This window comes from Mustelus asterias, chromosome 11 (assembly GCF_964213995.1).
Source record: "Mustelus asterias chromosome 11, sMusAst1.hap1.1, whole genome shotgun sequence".
NCBI lineage: Eukaryota > Metazoa > Chordata > Chondrichthyes > Carcharhiniformes > Triakidae > Mustelus > Mustelus asterias.
The window spans coordinates 87955494-87961750 of record NC_135811.1 but is presented as its reverse complement, the minus strand read 5'-3'; the positions used below and the strand labels follow the sequence as shown (position 1 = coordinate 87961750).

Below are 6257 nucleotides of genomic sequence, written 5' to 3'. Positions count from 1 at the left end.
TGTGGTCGGTGCAGACTCGATGGGCCAGATGGCCTCTTTCTGCACTGTAGGGTTTCTATGATTCTATGTCGGGGTTGGACTGGGATAAGCACAGTAAGAAGTCTCATTATGGGTTAAAGTTAAAGGTTAAAGTCCAACAGGTTTATTTGGTAGCACAAGCTTTGGGAGTGTCACTCCTTTAGGTGAGTGAGGTCGTGCTGGTCAGGGTTGGGCTGGGGCGCATGCACAGAGCTGTCAGGGGCCATGCAGAGTGCACATGCACAGAGCTTGACAGCTCTGTGCATGTGTCCCAGCCCGCCCCTGGGCCAGCATGACCTCACCTGAAGAAGGAGTGTCACTCCGAAAGCTTGTGCTACCAAATAAACTTGTTGGACTTTAACCTGGTGTTGTGAGACTTCTTACTGTGTGAGGAAACCAGAGCACCTGGAGGAAACCCATGCCAACACGGGGAGAATGTGCAAACTCCACATAGACAGTGACCCAAGACAGGAATTGAACCCGGGTCACTGCTGCTATGAGATAGCGGTGCTAACCACTCTGTCATTGTGCCGCCACGATCCAAGCTGACAAGACGTTGGGTGGAATTTTCTCGCCACAGGAATCATAGTGGGCAGGACACGGACCATGCAAAGGTCCGTTGACCTTGGGTGGGATTTTCCAGTCTTGGAGTGAACGCAGCTTGAAAATCGCACCAGTTGCATTCCATCTTGTGCTAGATCAAAGCTAACGGGATGAAGTATTGCAGGACATGGTCGAGTTGGAAAAAGTTTTAGTGACTGGAGAATTCAGTGATAGGTGAACAAAAAAACAACACCGCGGATGTTGGAAATCTGAAATATAAACAGAAAATGCAGGGAAAGCTCAGCCAGTCTGGCAGCATCTGTGGAGGGAGAAACAGTTACTGTTTCAAGACCACCTGACTTCTTCGGGTGATAGGTGAGTTGCTCTTGCAGCAAGCCAGCACAGACATAGTGGGCTGAATGGACTCCGAAGCTGTAACCATTCTGTGGTGATGTGAAATTAAGGTGTCAGGTGTCTGACAATGTCAGAACTGCTCATACCATCAGAGACCATCTGCTCTGAGGTAAGAACTAGCAGTGAGAATCATTGAATAGTAACATTGCAGAAAGAGGCCATTCAGGCCATTATGTCTGTCGGTTCCCATCATGTGTCACTCCCTTAAATTTTATTTCATTTCAGATAATGATCGCAGTCTCTTTTGGAGGTCACAATTGAATCTGCCTCTACCACAGTGGCTAGCACTGCTGCCTCACAGTGGCAGGGACCTGGGTTCAATTTCCAGCTTAGGTCACTGTCTGTGCGGAGTCTGCACGTCCTGCCCGTTTCCTACGGATGTTCTGGTTTTATCCCACAGTCTGAAAGACGTGCTGGTTAAGTGCATTGGCCGTTCTAAATTCTCCCTCAGTGTTCCCGAACAGGCGCTGGAGTGTGACGACTAAGGGATTTTCACAGTAACTTCATTTCAGTGTTGGTGAAAGCCTACTTGTGACACTAATAAATTAACTTTAAACTTTAAAATACACTCTGGAGCAATGCAATCCAGATCCTAGCCACTTGCTACATAAAGTGGTTTTCCTTGTGTCGCCATTGCTTCTTTTGTTAATCACCTATATCAATGTCCTCTGGTTCTTAATCCTTCCACCAACAGTGGCTCCCTCCTTGTCCAGATCCCTCGCGATTTTGAATACCTATTAAATCTCGTCTTAATCATCTCTTTGTCATGCAGCTACTACATTCTCACCTTATTAATAAATCATAGATTCCCTAAGGTGCAGAAGGAAGCCAGTCTTCACCAACTGTCTCTGACAGAGTACCTTACCCAGGCCCTTTCTCTTACCCTATCCCTATAACCCCATTTATTTACCATGGCTAATCCATCTAACCTACATATCTTAGGACACTAAGGGGCAATGTAGTATTCAGACCAGAATTTCTAGCACTCTGACAAAAAAAAACACCAGGGCGTGTTGTTTACGTATCAGTCTGGTGGGGCGGGGCCTGATAGACCCAGCAAGACTGGCTCCTCAGAAATTGGAGCAACATCTTTAAAGGGTGGCCCAATCAGAACTGATTTTATTCCCCTACTTCACCTCGAAGGTAATGGGGGTTCTTCCCACTCCCATTGTTCAAATGTCACAATTATCAAGGGCTCTTTCTCCTTCCACCCACCACACAATTATTGGGGGCACTTCCACCTCTCCCCCCAACAACCACTGTGACGGTATTACTGTTGCTTTTTCCCCCAATTCCCACTTCCCACATCACTGCAAGGTCCTGCCCTCAATGTCCACTCCTCACCTCAATGCCCGCTTTCTCTCCCATCAGTGCAAGTTCTCCCCCCTTCAATGGCCATTCCCTGTCACTGCCACGTTCCCCTCCCCCCCCCCCCCCCCCCCGCCGCTTCAAAGGCCTTGGCGCTGTCTCCCCCAACCAAACATAATGGGAAACTCCCCCCATTTGGGCTTCCCACAGGGCCTTCCATGGCACCGCCCCAGGCACAGGCTGGCATAGTGCCAATCTGTGCTGGGGCAGTGCCCAGACATGATAATTTGAAGTTATCTGGAAACATATTCTGTGTAGATGTTAAAAAAAGCAAATTTATTTATAGCTTAATGCAGAAAATATACATTTAATAATTCAAGTACAGAATTGTACACCAGCCTCACTGTGATACAGGTTAAAACTCCCTTCAATATATGTTGGTGTAGAGGTTTACCAAATTTGGAGGCTGTTTGGTGCTTTTTTCTTTAATCCCAATCGCTTCTCGGCCTTTTGGCTAAGATCAAGTGTAGTATGGATCGGACGCTGCACTTGGTTGAGGTCATTAGGTTACATTTAAGTTTCATATTCATATGAAGCAATTTTTAAAAGCGGCATCTCGGTCTTTTGGCTAAGATGCAAATGAGATCAAGCTTTGGAGGAGGAAACCTCCCCCTCCTCCAATTAGCTTGGCTCATGTAGATCAGGCCCAAGACAGGTGTTAAGGCCCTGTCTTGTCATCTTGGATCGGAAATGTCTCAACTTGTTGAGACTCTGAATTGGACTTGATTTGATTGAATTGGAAAAGTGTTAAAAAAAACAGCATGATTTTAGAGACGAAACAGTTAACAAAATCAATGGCACTTCGTGGAATTCCTGCTTCAGGCAAGTATTCTTATCTTAATATAAGCAAATACATTTGCTCACATGTTTTGATGCTTCAAGTACCTAGCAGAATAGAGTACGATTTCTGTCATGTGAAATACCTACATGACAATATTGTAAACCCTTAAAGGTATATTTTTAAAGCGTAAATTTTTAAATATAAATGGGGTTTAAGGTGGCTTCCCAGTAATGCCTGACAGTTGTGTGGATTAAACCATTTTATCTCTCAAGACAAAGTTACCCTTTCTGATATTGATTCACCAGGTTTCAGCCAGGGGACAAACAAAACTCCACCAACAGCTTCATTGTAAAAATGCAAATTTCCCTTGTCAAATCTAAAGGTTTTGGCCACTTAAAAACCACGGGTGGGAGAAGACTTCAGACTGCTAATTAAAATACTACAATCCCTTATTTGGCATTCCCCAACCGCACTCGCCCCAAGACTGGAAAAGTCCGTCTGAGGGCAATGGACCTTTGCATAGTCCAGTCCTGCTCGCTACGATCCCCGTGGTGGGCAGGATGGGAAGATTCCACCCTGTTAAAATTATATGGTACAGTCTTGGCTTTCTGTTAAAGACATAGAAGAAAATTCAAAATACTTTTCAGAGACATCTTCAAAGATTTACAGAGTTCCATTGGAGAGAGAGAGTCCAACAGGCAAAGCCATTGACCTCTACAGCCAGTTAAACAGCAAAGTGACAAGCAACAACATACTGAAAGATAAACAAACCTCTCTCTCATCTAACCTGTCCCATTTTCAAACCTATCTGCGATTTCAACCTCCAGGCAGATCAACTCTTGGAACCACAACAACCTAATGAGAAATTTCTGTATTTCATAGAATCATAGAAACCCTACAGTGCAGAAAGAGGCCATTTGGCCCATCGAGTCTGCACCGACCACAATCCCACCCAGGCCCTACCCCCACACCCCTACATATTTACCCACTAATCCCTCTAACCTACGGATCTCAGGGGCAATTTAGCATGGCTAATCAACCTAACCCGCACATCTTTGGACTGTGGGAGGAAACCGGAGCACCCGGAGGAAACCCACTTCACTTCAGTTCAGCTAAAGTAACAACTCAACAATGAAACATCAGGCCTGCTTCAAAATAGAGGCTGACTTCAATTCTGTTTTATAATTACTGGTTTATCTTCATCTGTATCCAATTTTTGTGTGATTGTGGGTGAGAAGTCACACACATTAATTTCTGGGGCAAGTGTTGGGGAATAAACTAACCACCCTAATTTTTAAAATATAAAAGCTTGCTGCTGAGATATTTAATTTGACTCGATCACTATAAGGGTAAGAAAATACCTACATCCATGGGCAAATAAAAGGAAAATTTCAGCTACAAAGTGCTGCATGCACTGGAAGTCGAATTTTGTTCCATTGATACCAGTGAGTAAACCTATTTCTGGAATGCTAATACATTTGGTTCTATTCTTGTTCAGAACAAAAGTTGCAAATAAAAAGCTACATGGGCCAAGATATAAATTAGAAAATATGGTTTTTTTTTGCAATCTTTAGGAATATTAATCCACATTTAGTAAACTAATTTCAACGTTGCATTATCACTTCACGATTTGCTGCTGGTATGTAGCTAAGTTATTTTCAGAATCTATGAGATCTGATGATGTTACTTCACTCAAACTGTATGTTAGGTCACATAAAGCACGGGCTTGCAGCTAAATTCCTTCGGAGGTTTCATGATCATCCCCTGGACAACATTGCTGTTTGGATATTTCCCCCCTGAAAAATGGGAGAAAGCATGGTCTGATCTGCATAAGGCTTGCAGGACTTTATGAGCCCGATTTTACCATTTTCATTCTAATCTGGGCGTAATGCAGATCCAACTTAGAAATCTGTTTTCAGGCACCCCCCATACGCACTCAGCCTGAAAAAAAATTGCGAGTTCCATTTGCGCTGTGGGCTTAGCGCAGCTGATTGGAGCTCTGAACTGCGCATGCGCAGTTGGAAAAAAAAATTTGAAAAAGCACGCCCATGTCAGATCGCTCCCGGGCCGCAGAAAGCAGAGAAAGTGGCCCGGGAGCGAAAAGCGGGAGCGATGGCCCCCACAGACATCACTGAACCCCTTATCCACACCCCCCGGCTACCCACACACATCACTGTCCCCCTTATCCACTCCCCCACTACCCAAGCATACCACTGTCCCCCTTATCCACCCCCCCACTACCCACACATATCACTGTCCCCCTTATCCACCCCCCCCCGCTACCCAGACCAATCGCCACCCCTGCCCCCCTCACTCACCGATCGCCCACAGAGTGGCAGCGGACCCATCTGCCCCCCCTGCGCCCTCACCAGAGATCCATCTGCCCCCCCCCCCCCCCCACCCCCCCACCAGAGATATATCTTACCGGCCTCCCTCCTCCCCCTCCAGACAACGATCTGGCCTCACTCCCTTCCCCCCCACCCAACCAGAGAATGATCTGACCCACCTCCCTCCCTTCTTCCCCCCCCACCACTGATCTGAGTCAGGAAGCCGTTGGAAGCTCTGAACGCGCTCTTCAACAGCTGGAGCACTCGATTCAGACTTTTATTTAGCAGGTCTATTACGGCGCGGCGGTAAAGGGGGAAATGCTGATAAAGTTGGGCGGGCAGTTCATTAATTCAATTTAAATGCATGCAATTGCATTTAAATCGCCGTTGCGCCCGTTTTGGGCGCAAAGCGGATCGCCGCCATTCCCGGGTTTCGGTAAAGTGGCAATCTGCGCGGGCGCAGATCGCGTTTCCAGCCTCACACCCGACTTTACCACGTTTTCGTGCCCACGCAATGGTAAAATCGGGCCCTGTAGTTATGTTTTGAAATGTCTCTTATAATTTAAGGTGAAATAGAATACTCTGGGGGTGCAGGGATGGGAACACTAAATCTGCCCGGAGACGGTTCCATGTGAGGCTCTTTTGATCCAGATTGAAACCACCCTTGACATAGAAAAGGGACACGTATGCAGACAGATAGAAAAAGAGGGAAAGAAAGGTAACATTTTTTATTGCTGTGTGGGGAAGAAGCCATGATGTGGAGATGCCGGCGTTGGACTGGGGTGAACACAGTAAGAAGTCTCACA

General features: G+C 46.2%; 1 pseudogene; it reads left to right on the top strand.

Moving 5' to 3' along the window:
- Positions 1 to 2777: 2777 nt before the first annotated feature.
- On the top strand, positions 2778 to 2938 carry LOC144501080 (U2 spliceosomal RNA; annotated as a pseudogene).
- The last annotated feature ends 3319 nt before the right edge of the window (positions 2939 to 6257 follow it).